Raw genomic sequence first — 16,546 nt, forward strand, 5'->3', positions numbered from 1 at the left:
ATTTCTCTCGCATCTTTTCAGATCTTGAGCAAAAGTAGAATAGCAGTTATTGTCATGTGAGAGAGTGAGGATGGGAAGCTCTGGATCAGTGTTTGGAAAATGCCCAAAGAAGAGCGCTGCTGCCAGAGGCTCTGCTGAGTGGGAGCAGGGATTGGCTTGGGTACCAAAATGTGTGTGTCAGGGTGAGAAATGCATTTCTCTGGAAGGACATGAAGAACTGGCCGCTTCTCAGCACACAGTTCCCTCCTGAGGCTCATCCTGTGGGAGCCTGGAGAGGTGACACTGGGGTTGGTTGTCTTTTTTTCCTTGGTGCTGCTCACATGCAGAATATATTAGTGTCTTTCCCAGGCAACTCCGAAGGTATCCCAAGGCTCTGTCCATTGGAAAGAAAGTGACGCTCTCCAAGATTGTGCTGGCAATCGCTTCTCTTAAGCACTGAAAAGCGCCCTGCTGCAGTATTTTGAATTTGAGCAACCTGATCTAGTGGAAGGTGTCCCTACCCATGGTGGGGGGCTGGAACTAGATGATCTTTAAGGTCCTTTCCAACCCAAACCATTCCATGATTGTATGATTTTAACAAGGGATACGGAAATTGCTGTTGCAGCTGTGGCAGCGGTCGCTGCTGGCAGCGGGGCTCTGCGCCGGGGAAGGCTGGGCAGGCAGCTTGTGAGCACTGAACCATCTACACCCTGCAGAGCTGTGTGCTGGGGGTTGGGTTCTGCTGCTCTTTGCAAGTGAAAAAACAGTAACAGCAAGTGGGTTTCTTTATAGGTCATTAATTGTACAGTCAGCTCTCCCCTGGCTTTCAGAGGGACTGTGTCTCATGAGGAGTGGTTTCCACACTGGCTCCATGGAGGTGATGTACCAAGGCTCTGTAGTACAGGAGTGAGCTGCAGTCCCACCAGGTACCAGGGCATCCACACTGTACAGAGCCACAGGGATCCAGCTTTCTTTTTTTTTTTTTTCCTGGGTTACACCTTCCCCCTGGCTCTCCTTCACCCATGCTGGAATTGCACGGTCTGCATCTGGACTTCCCTTTCTCCATCGCTCCTTGCTGCAGCACTGCTCATTTGGGCGCTACACTGGGACCTGCTGCTCTTTCAGGCTACTCTCCATCTTTTTTTTAACACATGGATTATTCCAACCCACTGTTCTGAATAGTAGAAACTTGTCTGTGTTTTGGGAGACAGTCGGGGGAAAAAATAACCTTTACTCCCTGTAGCAGGAATTGCATGAGTCAAAATTTTACATTTTCTTCTTCAGGTGCCCAAAGCTGTTCATGTAAGGATGAGCTGTGGGTCAGAGAGGGGATTTGCCCTTCTGCCACACCAGCTGTGAGGGCTGCAAGTGTGGTCTGTTTGTCTGTCTGAATAGGTGATGAGAGCAAAGTAGAACTGCAGTCATGGCCTGAGCAGGGATACCCAAAATTAACATTAAAAGGAAAGAGTTGTGTGAATACAATCTCTAAGCCTTTAATTCTTTGTGATGGTGATACCCTGAGCCTGGTTATCTTGAGCATCAGTGATGCTGCAGGGATGGAAACAGCTGATTCTGTATGGGAAGATGAAGGTTTGATAGAAGGTATAATAATATCTCTTAGATGTTTTAATTTTCCCCTTTTCATCCCAAACTATAAGTGCAGAGTTTCCTCCACTTTGAATGGGTCTTTTTATGTTGGCCCGCCTTTCAGATGGGGTAAAATCATGTTTCTTCAATATATAAAATGAATCTGTCAGCCTGGTGTTGTACTTCAGCCTCCCAAAGAGACAAGCAAGCATAAAGCAAGAAGATTCACTGCATACTAAAATGCTCCACTTATTTAAAAAAAAAAAAAAATCCTCTGTGAACATCCTATTTCGACTCTGCAGTAAAACTCACCGGTCAGTAAATGGTGGATCTGCTGTTCCCATGGAGAAAGGCAGTTGCAGACTTAAGAGGTTGCTGTGGGAAAGGGAAAAAAAAATAATCAAAAAGATCCACTCTTGGCCTTGCAAACAAAGGTTGCCTTGGATTGTGGTCACATGTTACAGTTCAGCTGATCTTGCTCATGCCAAAAGGGGAAAGATTTTTCTTACTTGCCTGAAGCCCACTGAACTGGTTTAGGGAATTAATTAGCAGAAAATTACTCACCTTTTTTTTTTTTTCCCCAGCTAGTTTTCTCTTAGAACTGATTGCATTACATTGACTCACCAGGTCAGGGAATCCAGGAGGAGCTGGGACAGGACTACCTCCTTGATGATATGTGGCCATTGCGTGAATTTAACTGTGATTTAAAATTGCACCATCAACAAATGTCTTCTGTTTTTTCCCTGTTGAAGATGAAGGTGTCTCTCAGGTACCCAAATCTGGGATGCCGCCAAGCTTTGCAAATCATACCCAGTGGCCAAGTTGCATCAAGAATATCAGGGCAGAACCACCTGAAAGAACATTTGGGGGTTAATTGCAACCCCCAGGCACATCAAATGAACTGATAAACTGGTGTTGGTGGAAACCTCACTGTGCATGTGTCTGTATTCAGTAAATACTGTTGGCCAGATCAAGTTCCTTCTCTTGGGTACACCCCTCTGTCCGTGCTGAGGGGAGATGTTCAGGAGACCCTCCTATGGCTGGACATCATGTGGAATGACACAAAATCCACTGCTTTCTCTTGGTTGGTAGTTAGGTAGGTATGTATGATACATGCATTATACATGGCTTTTTGGGGCAAAGCCAGCATAACAGGTTTAGCTTTCCTCCTGGGTGGTTTTCTCAGGGCTTATTACTTTTGATCTTTTTAAAGTGTATGAGGTCCCTCAGTTTCAGAGTGTACTTCTCTGAGAGGTATGGTCTCAGCAGAGCCAGGTATTAAAATGCTTTCCAGGATTTTGTCACCTTGCCCATGTGTGTACTGGGTCTGGAGAGCTGCCAGGCTCCAGTCCCTGTGAGCACCACTGCCCAGCTCAAACTAGGCTCTTGCCTCTGCAGTACCCCATTATCTTTAATTATTGGGGGAAGAAGTCAAGTATACCTAAGACCCCAGACCTGTTCATTTTGAATGGGCTGGTGGGTTTTTTTTTGTTGTTTTTTTGTTTTTTTTTTAAACCTAAAAAAAAAAAAAAAAAAAAAAAAAAAGGAGTGATAACCAAATTTAAAAAAAAAAAAATTATGATGAAAAGCATATTGCTGTTTCTTGGGTGAGGCAGAACGAAATACTTGCCACTTCCCAAGTTTCCTGTGCTCCCTTGTGGCATCACACGCTTTGTTTGCAGCACCTTTTCCCGAGATGAAAAGCTTTGGTGCATGCTCCCTTCGGGGCTATGTGGATTTCTTCTCAAAAATCTCAGTTCTAGCAACCGGTTTTATAAATGCCTAAAAAAATGAGGCTTGTACCTTATCTCTTGGGAGATCGTTGATGGATCCATTTCTCAGAAAGATATTTTATTCAGTCCTTTAATGCCATGCCACTCCCTTCATTCAGATGCCTGAAGTCTTTTATCACGTCTCTTACTCATTGCTTAGCCAAGTTGAGCATATTTAGTTCTTTTAATCTTTCCTCCTAAGTCAACTGTCTTTAATCATCCTTCTTGATGTCAGAGTGTTTGATGCCCACTTTTACGGAAAATAAGCCTAGGTGTTTTTTTTTGGTGTGCGGGTGAATTGCTTGGGAAAGGTCCCAGGAGAGCATCCATAGCTCCACGGCCGGTTGCCCAGACTCATGCCTGGATTCCTCAAAAGCTCCCTCAAACATCTTGGTGTGGCTGCCAGGGAAGATTTCTGGCTTACCTTGTACGCCATTGCACTTGGCACCCTCTGGGATTAATTAATGTGTTTATATGTTGAGTGTGGGCAGCAGCACCCCCCCCAAGATGTTTCATGGGTTGGGTTTCCAGGGGCAGATTTCTCTGGGCATCTGCAGGAGGGTGCAGGTGCTGATGGTGTTTATGGAGAATGAGCCCAGAAAGGTTACCATAACCTACATTTCCTTCCTGTACCCACCAGCAGCAAGAGCAAGGGAGAGGTTTAATTTACTTCTATGACCTCAAAAGCAAAGCCTGGTGGTGATCAGATGTTTTTAGGTGCCCGTGTTGCAAGTCAGGGCAATGTTTCTAGGCACTGCCAGTGATGTGGACCCTTCTTGCTGCAGGTATTGATGCAGTCTTTCATGAGTAATTAATCTATTTTGCACCCAAAAATATCATTCAGAGCTTCTTAAATCAGTTTGAAAGTAAGGATTGCTGCTAGCTGTTACCAAGCTATGCACTGCATCCTTTCAGGGCAGAGTCTTCAAACTTGGTTATCTGAAGTGGAATGACTCCTTTCCTGCATTGAGATGTCCCAAATTCCCCCCATGTACCTTCTGGAAAACTTTTTTTTTCAGTGGGAGCTGTTTCAGAAAGCCTGTCTGAATAAATTTCTTAAAATGACCAAGCTCAGATGCTTACTGGAAGGGGTTAAGGCACTGGATCTCCAGGTTTTCTGGGTCTGGGCCATTGTTGTGCAGTTTGGGATGGCATCCCTGACAGGGACTTTGAATTACAGAGCACTTGGCAGGGAGTTAAAGGAGACCAAAGCCTGCCTGTCCCTCCCCCACCTCCGTTATGAGGAATGCTTCTCATACTCTCCCAAATTTAGCAGTTCAGATGTGGCTGGGTTAAGTAAGATGAGGTTATTCTTACAGTAATAAAGGTCCCCATACCCTGCTCTGCCCGAGCATCTGTGTTATATATGGCTGTGTGATATATGGCTGCCCTGACAAGGGGTCCTGCTGCCTGAGAGGAAAGAGAGGATGGAGATCTAGATGGTGGAGAAACAGACCACTGGGACCACCACCCAGCATGGCACTGGGGACCTGAGCAACAGCCAGATGTCTGTCTGTCTGACCTGTGCAACCCTCAGGCTGTAACATGGAGTGTCAGCAAGGAATGAAGGTCGCCATGAGAAAAAGCCCACATCCTCTCTGAGATGCTGCTGGGATGTTCAGGGTCACAGAGCAGGGATCCACTGCCTCCACCCCTTTCCTCACAGCTCTTGGCCAGCCCTGAGCTAGCACCACAGGAAGGGTATTTCTTCATCATCCCAGGCCCCTGGCACTCCTGGCTGTGCCTCCTCCCATTACTCTTTAGGAACATTTGGGGGATTGCCTGAGAGTTGACAATGAACATCTCAGGAAGACCTCATCATGCTCTCTTTGGTGCCCCGTTGCTGGGTCATCATGGGTGTTCATCATGGGGACAGGCTGTAGGGCTCCATCCCTGATGCTGGTCCTTTTGCTGCTACAGAGGAATGTGCTGCCACCTCAGCCACTTATGGGGGGCTTTTGTTCCCTCCCCAATTTATATATATATCTATTTAAATAGATAATATATATTAAATTAAAAAATAGATGTATTTTCTGCAATTTATATATATAATTGTTTTCCAGTGCAGCCTTATTTTGAAGAACTGAGGAAGTGAAGCTTTTCAGTTGCAGGGAGGGAACAAGGTTGGGCTTGCTGACATTTCTTTTGTTGTAATGTCATATAGGTCTTGGATGACTGCAAAAAGGGCAGCAGAGGAGGAGTGTGTGGAAGGGAGGTCAGATCCTGCCAGGGTTTCCTGGGAAATGAGGTGAGTAATGACTCCTTTCAGCACTTGTAAGCTTGAGGATACAAGTTCTCCTGAGCTTCCCTGCACCCTTTGAGTGAGACCTCTCCTGTTGAAGCTCCAGACTTCATTTTTGTTACAGGTTTCCCTGTGTTTTGGCTCTTCAGGGGAGGATTTTAGACTGCTGATGTGCTTGGGGATCTCAGAAGGGCTGGAGGTTTATCTTGAATATTTTGAGATCTGTGCATCACACAGACCTTGTTTCTGGCTGGTTTGGGGCTTCATAGCTCCTCTAGATTTAGAGACCTCTGCTGTAATTACCTGCTACTGAACCAGTCATCATTGTCCTCCCAGCCTCCTTTTACAGTCGCTGGAGGAAAATGGATATTTTTAGGAAACAACCTGACCCTGACCTGCTGTAGGCATCTGCATGGTATGAATCATTCCCTACAATACCTGCTTCACCACACTGTCCAGGCATCCAGGGTTTGGATGTAGGGTCTGCAAGGCGTGTGTAATGTCTGCACCTTGTGTAAGAGGACTGGAGTTCAGGGTGCTTGCTTGTGACTTAGAGTGTCTAGACCCACTGCATGAAAGACTGGGCTTCTCCTAAGCTGCCCTTAAATTTTCTTCAGGGTTTGGACACAGCTTAACTCTGTGATCCAGTTGTCTGAGACTGCTCTCAGCGTTTATACACCCTGACTGGTAGCATAAGTATGTTCCTGAAGGATAGGGTATGATAGCTGAGGAGGTCTCAGTCCAGCTGGGCCGTCTCACACTGGCTGTTTTGCTGTCCCAGTGGGGACCAGCAAGACGACTTCATCCCCAGGAGATGACTCCAGCCCCAGGAGCCGCTGCACTGAGACCTGATGAAGCTGCTGGGGCTGCCCATGAACCTCCTGGGAACCAGCCCCGGAGCTGCCCTGGCCTCTGGCTTTTCCAGTAATGTGGCTTGTGGCTTTTCAGCAGCGGGAAGGTTTGGAGCAATGCTCACCCTGTCCCTATGGGGGTCTGACACCCGTAGCAGGAGCATCCACATCCCAGTAACTCGGCTATGGTGTCGCAGCCCACAGGTGCAGTAACGTGCAGAGCTGAGACCTGTGTGTCAGGGCTCTGTTGATTAGCATCTCCCTTGAGAGCTTTTGTGCACTTCACTGCATCTCCTGTGCAGGGCAAATTCCCCCCCAGATAGCTGTCTGCCTTTGCTTGGCTGCCTCCTCCATGTCACCTTTTTTTTTGATGGACGGGGACGTTGCTTTCTGCGCATGTTTGCAGAGTGCTCAGCCTGTGCTGCTAGTCTGTATTGCAGTGTGGAAAAATATTGAGTAGAAAATATTAAAATTTAGATGTACAAGCTGTTGTACCTAAGCAGACTCATCTCTGAAAGATTTTTGATATGCTTTTGTTTCGGCTGATGCCCTCAATATGTTCTCAGAGGTGCATCATGTTGAGAAAGAGGGATTGATGTTGATAGTCCACCATCAAGATCGTCACCTTAAATCAAGGAACAAATATAATTTGCTGTGGTACATCACTCTTGTTTAGTTTTAAATGGGCAAAGAATGTGTGTTTTTCTTATGTGTAGGGTTTCTTCTGCAAGTTACTGTTATCTTTTCTGTGTTACTAGTCATTGAAGTATTTTCACTGCAGCCCTGGAGAAATGCTTCCTTTTATAGCGAGAAACACTGTCACAGTGAAATTATGTGGTCACAGCCCTTTGCCTGAGCCCTGGCCATGTTCAAGTGGGGGACACATGCATCTGCCTTCTGTGTCAGCATTGGGGACCAGGAGATGTTGCAGGGACTCATGGTGCCCTTGGGTTTGATGCTTGCTTCTGCTGGTCTCTGCTCTCAGGTCATGCCTTGCTTCTCTGTCTTTAGAGTTGTAGTGAGAATTACTTTACGGATGAGTGATGTAACAGGAGATCCTAGTGCTGTGTCTAAGAAAGGGTGATGCTTTCTGCAGTGTCAGTGTTCCCAGCAAAGAGCTTCATTTTTACATGGCTGCTGGCAGGCTTTTAGATGGTAAAGTTCACTCCAGCTGGCTTCACTTCTCCATCCGTCCTTTTTTGGAAGCATCTTTGTGCTGGGCTGACACCTCGGACATCAGTGAGAGCATTTGGGGCTTAGACATGTGTAACTGTGGAGCCTGTGTCCTGGTGTGAGGCTCTCCACTTCCACTGGATTTGGTTTGCAGGGATGCTTTGGGATTCTGGGTTATAGAAAGCAGGAGAATGGGCTCATCTCTGTCTTGACCAAGATAAAATGATCAGCCTGCCTGAAGCGAGGAGGGTTTTACAAGTCTCAGTGACATCAGCTAAAGGGTGTGAATTGGGGGTGGGTGGAGTAGAAGGTTTGTTATCTGTTTCCCGGCAGCTAAAAGCAGGTGTTCAGTCAACCAGAAGTTGCCCTAAAGGCAGAGAATAAGCATGCAAATGACCTGTGAAACATAAAAGGAACCATCTGAATGCCCCTTTCTGCCACTAACAAAGTTTACCTCCACCCTGGATAATTTGCATGAGCAAGCTGATCAGCCCTGAGAAAAGGCAGTTGGGTCTAATGTGACAAGATAAAGTCTGTCAAGCCTAAGGATCTTGCAAAGAGGCAAAAATCAGGGCAAAGCCCAGAGGCCAGGCCAGGAGGTACAAAATACGAAAGGGACACTGTGGCAGTGCTGCCGGGTGAGGAGAGGGGTCCTCAGGTGTGGGCAGAGTTTTCATCAGCGATTAATTGCTAACAGCGGCTGGGTGGCACTTGTGAGGTGCCTGCAGCAAAGCTTCCTCCAGGTTTCACAGTACTTCAGCTAAATCAATGCCGATCCACAGTATAGGAGTGTAGGGAGCAGCTTAAAACTTTTTTGATTAATGCATTCTGAGGAGTATTGGGTGAGCAGAGCTTGCTGAGCTGCTGCCCATTAGACTGTTTCAAGTATGACATTAGACCAGTTAGTTTAAGCCTACCTGGAAAGGCTTTTAGGCTGTGCTTTGCCTTATGCTTGATGCAGTAGCAGTACACAAATCCAACCAGTTGCTGCAGCTCAAGGGGTAGCTGGTAAAGTGGCGACATCCCTTGGATTGAAACCTGTCCTGGGTCCACTGCTGTGGATTTAGGACGCTTCTTGGCGATGCTGAGTGCTGTGTGGAGCAGCACTGAGCTGTTGCTTCTCCTGTCCCTGATTCTGCTGCGGCTCAGTTCTACACCCAACCTGATCTTACACCCAACCAAACCTATCAATTTTTTTTTTTTTTTTTTTTTTTTTGCTGTGATTTGGACCTGCACACATGTCCTGTCAGGTGCCGTCAGCTCAGCCGTGGCTGCAGATGTGGGCTGTCTCCCCACATCTCTTGCCTGTGCTTTCTGCGGTGTGACATGTCCCGCTTCATTTCATTGATATTTTCACTATTATTCCTGACGTTAATGAGTACTTCCTCAGTGCTCTCCAAAGCCAAGACGCTGACTCTTTCACTGCAAGGGTTAAATGCTTATTTATTTTATGGGCCGCTCCTCCCCTGTTCTGATTTTGCTTGATATATGCAGGATGTGATGATAAAAATCCGTTTGAACTGTCTTCTATTTCAGTAATTTTTACTTCTTTAAAGTAGCTTCATGGGGTGACGAGCGTGTGCGTGGGTGCCTGGATGGGGAGGTGGGGAGGGAACAGCAGGCTGGGCACCCCCCACGCTCTCTGCAGGCTCCATCTGTGCTGGTTTTGGTTGGGCTAGAGTTAATTTTCGTCATAGTAGCTAGTATGGGGATATGTTTTGGATTTGTGCTGGAAACAGTGTTGATAATACAGGGATGTTTTCATTATTGCTGAGCAGTGCTTACACAGAGTCAAGGCCTTTCTGCTTCTCACCCCACCCCACCAGTGAGTAGGTTGGGGGTGCGCAAGAAGTTCGAGGGGACTCAGCCATGGCAGCTGACCCCAACTGACCAAAGGGTATTCCATACGATATGATGTTGTGCTCAGCAATATAAAGCTGAGGGAAGAAGAAGGAAGGAGGGGGTACATGTTCAGAGTGATCATGTTTGTCTTCCCAAGTAACTCGTTATGTGCGATGGAGCCCTGCTTTCCTGGAGATGGCTGAACTCCTGCCTGCTGATGGGAAGTGGTGAATGAATTCCTTCTTTTTGTTTTATCTATTAAACTGCCTTTATCTCAACCCATGAATTTTCTCATTTTTTCTGTTCCAATTCTCCCCTCTATCCTGCTGTGGGAGGAGTGAGCGAGCGGCTGTGTAGGGCTTAGTTGCCAGCTGATACCACGACACCCTCCTTGTGCGTGTGGGCACCCAGACGTTTGATCAAAGGTTTTGAGGCGTTACATCCTCTCAGAGCTGTTGCTATAAATCTGGAAAAAATAAATGGTGATGTTGTTCAGTCTGGTCTTCCCTTAGCTCCTTGCATTTTCCTCTTCAAGATTCAGCTGCTCCTCATCAGTGGCTCCCAGCATTGTCTGGGCCAGCTGGCGACTTGCCACGTTTGGTGGTTACACATGTCCGTGCCTAGAGAGAGCGCAGCATCAGTACAGATCTGTACAATCTCCTTTGCTTGGTGTGTATGGCTGTATCGGTCTTCTGTGTTCGTTAGGAAGATCCACTAGCAGACTGTGCATATATTTAGTTGAACCAGGTGTTTTCTGGTCTTTTTTTTTTTAGGTTTTGCATCAGTGGGTTCAGTCTGCTGCTTCCTATTAAAGTTAACGGTGTCTATGGATGGTTGAATCACACACATATAAAAAGCTGCTCTCAGCGGTGGTTTGTATCATCTGTATGTTTTTCTTGAGTATCTTCTCGACACCCCCATACCTTTGCCCTCCTCACATACACGGAGCTGCCCTGACCTTGACTGTGTTTCCTGGGAAGCTTGAGGATGTAACAAGGGGAATTGAGGGACATCATCCAGATGTGGTCTGTGGTGGGGGCCTGGGGAAGAGCAAAACTGGGGGGGTGGGGGAGGCAGAGAAGTCCTCTGGGAGCAGCTGGGCCATTGGTGTCTCTGACAACACAGCAGGACCCAAGGGAGAGCCCCCAAAACGATGACTGGGAGGGACTGTGGGAGGTCTCTAGTGCCACCAGCACTGGAGCAGGGCAGCTAGCACCTCCAGGGACAGAGACATCCCCACCTCTCCAGGTGACCCCTTTCAACACTGCACCACCTTGCTCATGGGGAAGCTTTCTATGTGTCCTTTGTGACCACAACTTGTGGATGTTTCTTTTTGTTACATAGTCTGTCTCAGCTGTGATGGGGTAGATGTTGAAGGGCTTAGGAGGAAGCAGGGAGAGGTGTCCTTTGGACCATTTGCTGGCAAGAAGCAATGGCACTGTCAGGCAGCAAATGTATCTGCAGCATGTCTTGCAGCGAAGTCTCCTTTGGGGAGATGTTGTCCTTGTACAGGTCTTTTTCCTTAATAAATTTGGCCCTTTTGTAGTAAAATGTGTTCACTTTCTGAATTATGAAGTTGCATATTGAAAACCAATACGGAGTTAAAGGGAACCAAGGTCAAGAAGGATTAATTATCACAACTGGGGCATATTCTGCCAACATCCAGGTGCTCTGGGGGTAATGTTTCTTAACCATAACCCTGAGTTACAACTGCCTGCTCTATTGCAATGTGCATCCAGACCAGTATCACCTTGGAGAAGGTGGCATGCAGGCGGGAGCTGAGAGGCTTGAGGGGTCCACATCAATAGAGCTGGCAGGTGCATGCTGCCAGTGCACCGTCATGGAGGGGGGGATTAAAAATCGACAGGAAAGCACACAAACCAAACTGCCAGACAACTGCATGTATTGTGTTTTCATTTTTTTTTTTCCTTTTGTTCAAGTGTATTTGCCTGAATTTGTCAACTGGATTCTCAAAACAAGAGGACTTGAGAGGTATTTAACAGAAGTAGATGGAGCTCAGCTGCGGAGGAAAGGGTTGCCCTTGTGTGTGGGGGGGGGTTATTGCTCCAAGCAGGCATGCTGGGAGCTGCTGACCTGGAATGAGGTGGGTGATTTGCTATCTTGTTGTTCCTTGTGGTCACGACAGGGAGAGCTGATGTTCCTGCAAATTGGCCATTCACAGTGACATGCCAGGAATACCTCCTTACTGGGTTGCATCCTTCCGTGGGAAGGCATCAGATATACATTGTGATGGGGATTAACTCATTAGACCTTACCATATAGATAATGCTTTACAAATTATCTTTTCCTGGGAAGATTTCCTATCTGGGCATAGTCCCAAAGAGCATAAAGTGGATGGTTCTGGCTATTTTATGTTACTCCCAAGTGCCTTGGTATTTTGGATAAACAGCTGAAGCTGCAGTCCTTTCCTTGTGCTCTTCTTTGTGGTGATGCCGCTGGTCTGGGCAGGGCTGCTGGACAGTTGAGCAGAGCCAGGTGGGGATGTGGCAGAATGGGCATTCCTTGTGTCTGCCTGCTGGGAAGTCACGTACCACATAGGTTATCCAGGAAGAGATGTCTTGACAATGGGGGGAAAATGGATTGTCTTGCCAAATTGAATTTTCATATTTCTGTAACAATTATGCTTAAAAAAACCCCAAGCTTGATGCATCTTGGGATTGATTTTTGTGTGTTTTCTGAGAGTATAAATGAAGGCTTTTAAAGCAGTTTCATTTTCCAATCAGTAGAAGAACCCAAGCTTGAGTGTGGGGAACCCCAGTCATGGTGTTGCCACATACTTGTGGCCTCAGACAGGTCACACAGCTGGACCAAAAGTGTGTCTTCACAGTCAAAATGCTGGCTTGCTTGGAGATGTTGTACTGGTGTGACTGTGCCAGTTGGAGCTGGTATTTGATGGATTTCACTGCTCCTGAATGGCTGTGGTTAGGATTCAGGTGAGGCTAGGTGTGAAATCTTAAAAAGTGTTTTCCAATGTAAGCTTCACTTACATTCTGTAGGAAGAGGAGGAACAAATGATACTTCGGAGCAGCCTGTTCCTCCATGAACCATGGAAAGTTTCCAGACAGTTGGCTTACATTAGATACCTAACTCCTAGGCAGCTGAGGTTAGGGAGAGAGCAGTCCCACCTTTTAATTTCTTGGTATCTCTGTTGCTTTTATGTAAAACGAGTTTAATGAGTACTTGTTTCCCTGAAACAGAGGATAAATACAAAATTTGGAGCTGCTGCCTGGCTACAGCAGCAGATGGATGATTGCATTTGGGATAACAGGCTGATCTTGGCCATGGGTAGCATCTTTGAAACTGTCAGCCAGGAGTTAATGAACATGATTGGGTTTCTCCCGATGAACCGATGTGTTGAGGCTTTGAAAGCAATTTTACTGCTGCATGCCGCCATAAACCTTTTTATTTAAGATGTTCCTTTCTTGAAGCTTCAAATAGCACCCAAGTCAGAATGAAATAAAATTCTGCAAGAGAGATTAGGGCAGTTTTGCTTGAGGTTTCTGTTGTGGCCGCTAGCAGGAGGAAAAAAAGGAGGGTAGGATAACCAAGGTCAGCACCTCACTTCAAGCTGTAGAGCTCCTCTGGGGGAGGGAGGGATTGCGTTACCTCACACCTGTAATTCATCCCTTGTGCCCATAACCAAATAATCCAGCAAAACAGCAGCAAAAAGGATGGGACAGTTAGGAAAACTTTTTGCTGTAAACCGAGCTGGTCAAATGATGCTCAGAGCTGTGTTGGTGTCTTGGGCACAGGTGTCTCTTTGGAAAGCACTGTGGAGGGATTCTACCCAAGGTTTTGCAATAAAAGCCCTGATGCCCATTAAGTGTGGAGGTGAGTGTGCCTCTTTGGGTGTGCCATGCTCACCCCCTGTCTTCATGGTAGGTCTTTGTGTGTAGTGATTCAGATTATGTTTTGCACTTATTGTTGCTCTGTGTATGTGTTGCCTTTATTTGAATTTGATTAATTGTTCTTTAATATTACAGCAGATGAGTATTACCTTGTACTTAATTGGTTTTACCTTTCTAGAGTTGTTAAATGATTCCCAGCCCTGGGATGCTTGTGTGCCCCCTGTGATTTCCTTGGGTACGTTATCCGATTGTGATAAAAACTCTCTGGCCCATTTTCATTCATTTTCAGTCTCATTTTGCACCGTAACTTGATTGCTAAGAAATCATAGAGCTAACTACAATACTACTCTATTCTAATTTATATGCATTTGACAATATTGACATTTTTGCCTTATCTGGGTTAAGTCTCAAGGATGGCATCCTGGCATTCCCTGCCAGCATTACTTTTTGTCTAGTTAATGTTAGACTAGCCTTCAGGAAATAGGTTCTGGAAAGTTTTTTCTGAGTTCTGCTGATTTTTGCAATGTTAGGGCTGCATGATTTTAAGAAAATTGCATTTTAGCAGCAGCCTGGCTTAGGCAGCACACTGGTGCATTCTGTGATACCAAGGAAATAATTTGCTGCAGTGCTCTAATGCATGCAGTCCTTGCTTTTCCTGGGATAACTCCATGGACCATCTGGCTGATTTTTCCCTTGTGAGATCTCACTTTATCGTTGTCTGTTGTGGTATGTAGGGCTCTAAGCCAAGAATATCCTCTATTTTTGAAATGTGATCATTACTGTTCAGAATAGGCTTTTTTTCCATGATCTTAAGAGATTTTGCCATTTCTCTAATAAGCTAATTTTATCCCTGCTTTGGCATCTGTACCACTTGGTGTTATTTTTGTGTGTCCTTTATATATATATCTTATATATAGCTCTGTGAGTGTATTTGTTACTGTATGTGATGTATACACTGCCTGCCTTGCCTGCATTGTCATGATGAAACCATTCTCAGTTTTATGGTGGGATCTTGGGTCAGATGTGTTGGGTCTAACCAGTCCATTGCCAGATCTCTCTGTGACCTGTCCTAGTTCACTTCCCTTCGTCCCCAAATAAGATCATTGCTCCAACTGGGCAAGAGAAGGCATGAACCATCCATCACCATTTCAGTTGCCTGTAGGTGAGAGATACATGGGCTTTGTAGCTGCTAGGTGGAAGCCCACAAATCTCCAAATTACAGGTGCTTGCTGGCTGCACATGTGTAAATGGGCACGGGTTCCACAAATGTAGTCAAACCATATATGGAGAAAATGGATTTAAAAATAGGGATGAAATTGCCCTGAAAGAGGAGGGGAAACATGCTGGACCATGACTAGGGTGTCATGAGCATGGTTGAAGGCTGGAGACAGCAGCTGGGACAGAGGTGGAGCGCATGGTGGTGGGTGGAGAAGATTGGTGGGAGTAACTCTGTGATGGATGGCAAACTTGAAAGGGAAATTCTGATTTGGATATGGAGATCATTAATTGGGGCAAGCTGGTTCTCCTGTTGTTACTTACACACCTTACTTTACTTACTTTGCTTACTTTGCTTTCCTAGTGCGCCTGCTAGAGTCATGTTCATGGACTTAATAACTGGGTAGAAGGACTCTTGACAGTGCCAACATGCTTTGGGGGCATAAAAGGAGCCAAAATTAACCACAGGGTCAAGTTACAGAAGAAAAGCGGAGATTCACGGTCAACTCCAACCTGAAGGAACCCATGGAGCAAAGCGTCCACTTAATGTGCCCATCTTTTGGTCCTGGTTGGAAGAGGATGTTCTCATTGCATGCACATTCATGGTCTTTTTTATGATGGCATCTCTTTAAGGCCTCTGCATAGTCATGATGGTATCTACCAAGGACATGGTCATAATGGTATCAACCAAGGAGATGGAGACCTGGTGTATTGTGACCTTGTCAGTTTTATGTATTTGCCTAATGTAAATCACAGTGCAGCTGAATTGATTGGCTTTGTTGTAGGCAAGTAAAGTTTTCCAAGAAGCTCTAGATTGATGACCGAGAAGTTTGTAGATTGATGACCTGAAAACAGGCACATAAATGTGTGATATATGTAGTGGGAAGGATGGCTTGTTCCTTTGAGGCTGTTGGGTTTTTACTGGGAGAATGCGAGGCTGAAATTATTACAGGTAGATGTTCTGTGTACCTTGACTGCCAGTTTTGAGGTCATCAGGTGAAGTAGGCATTAAGCCAGAGCAGGAAACTGCCACCCCCAACAAGGGTCTTGTTGGGTGTGGTGTGACAAGGCAGACTGTAAACTGGATTTTAGCTGGATTTTACATTAGGTTTCTGGGCTGAAGGAAGAGGCAGCTCTTGATTTAAGGAGCATTGCAGCTTGCCACCAAGAGGGCTATGACTGATCAGTGTTGATGGTCCTCCATCCTCTCAGCTGGGGTTATTACTGGTGGGATGAAAAAATACCATTTTCATGCAAAGGAGGAGATCTTACAGTGTGATAGGGGCCACAGAGGTGCTCAAATGTTGAGCCTGAGTTTTGTCACTAAATATCACCATCAATCAGCGAGAGCTCTGAAGATGGTAAACGTTTCAGCAGTGTGAAGTTATTGAAGGAGGGAAGACATTCAACATGATTAGCTTAATACTCACTCAAGCTGTAGGGAGTTTAGGTGAGTGTATGGGCATGAGCAAGCCTTCCAAAATCGGTGTGGGTCCTATCAGCCAAAGAGGGATTTTCCCAGGTTGGTCCTTATGTTCTTGAAGCGAGGCAGGTTGAATGTCATTGTAGCTGACTCTGCAGGAAGGCTCTGGCTGACACTGTGGCAACAACACTCAAAATTATGTATTATTCCCTTCACAGACAAAGCTAGAACAAGAAAAATGTCTTGTGTCAACCTGGCCTTTGAAATACAAATGAGTAAGACCAGCCTCACTTATAAATGTCATGGTGTGCTTTGTGCTCTTGCTTCGTAATGTGCTTGCTTTTCTTTCCTGGTTAATGCATTTTCAGGCTTTTGCTTCAAGTGATGCTTTGACAAAAGGGAAGAGAGTCACCGTGCTGTGTGTGGAGTCCCACAGGGCTGTTTCCCAATGGGGAGCTGCACTGACCCAGGGTCAACTTGAATCCATCGGCACAAGCACTGTGCTCCTGTGAAAGCCCAGCTGATAGTCAAAATACCTGCAGCCTCATTTTTTTATGTTGTCAAATTTGGGGGACCTGTGCATGAAGGAGCAC

At 46.0% G+C, this 16,546-nt stretch overlaps 1 long non-coding RNA gene across 7 annotated transcripts in view; it reads left to right on the forward strand.

Moving 5' to 3' along the window:
- The window catches only part of LOC113477000, a 66,257-nt gene extending 49,965 nt beyond the window's left edge, over nucleotides 1–16,292 (forward strand). For 2 of the 7 annotated variants that reach the window (XR_003397819.1, XR_003397821.1), the window contains 3 exons: nucleotides 5,503–5,586; nucleotides 10,220–13,345; nucleotides 14,895–16,292. This is a non-coding gene — a long non-coding RNA (uncharacterized LOC113477000). The remainder of the gene's footprint in view (nucleotides 1–5,502; nucleotides 5,587–10,219; nucleotides 13,346–14,894) is intronic. The other 5 variants (XR_003397820.1, XR_003397824.1, XR_003397823.1 and 2 more) reach the window with 5 other exon arrangements.
- The last annotated feature ends 254 nt before the right edge of the window (nucleotides 16,293–16,546 follow it).

The sequence above is a fragment of the Athene cunicularia genome, assembly GCF_003259725.1.
Source record: "Athene cunicularia isolate RWA chromosome 2 unlocalized genomic scaffold, athCun1 chr2_part1, whole genome shotgun sequence".
Taxonomy (NCBI): Eukaryota; Metazoa; Chordata; class Aves; order Strigiformes; family Strigidae; genus Athene; species Athene cunicularia.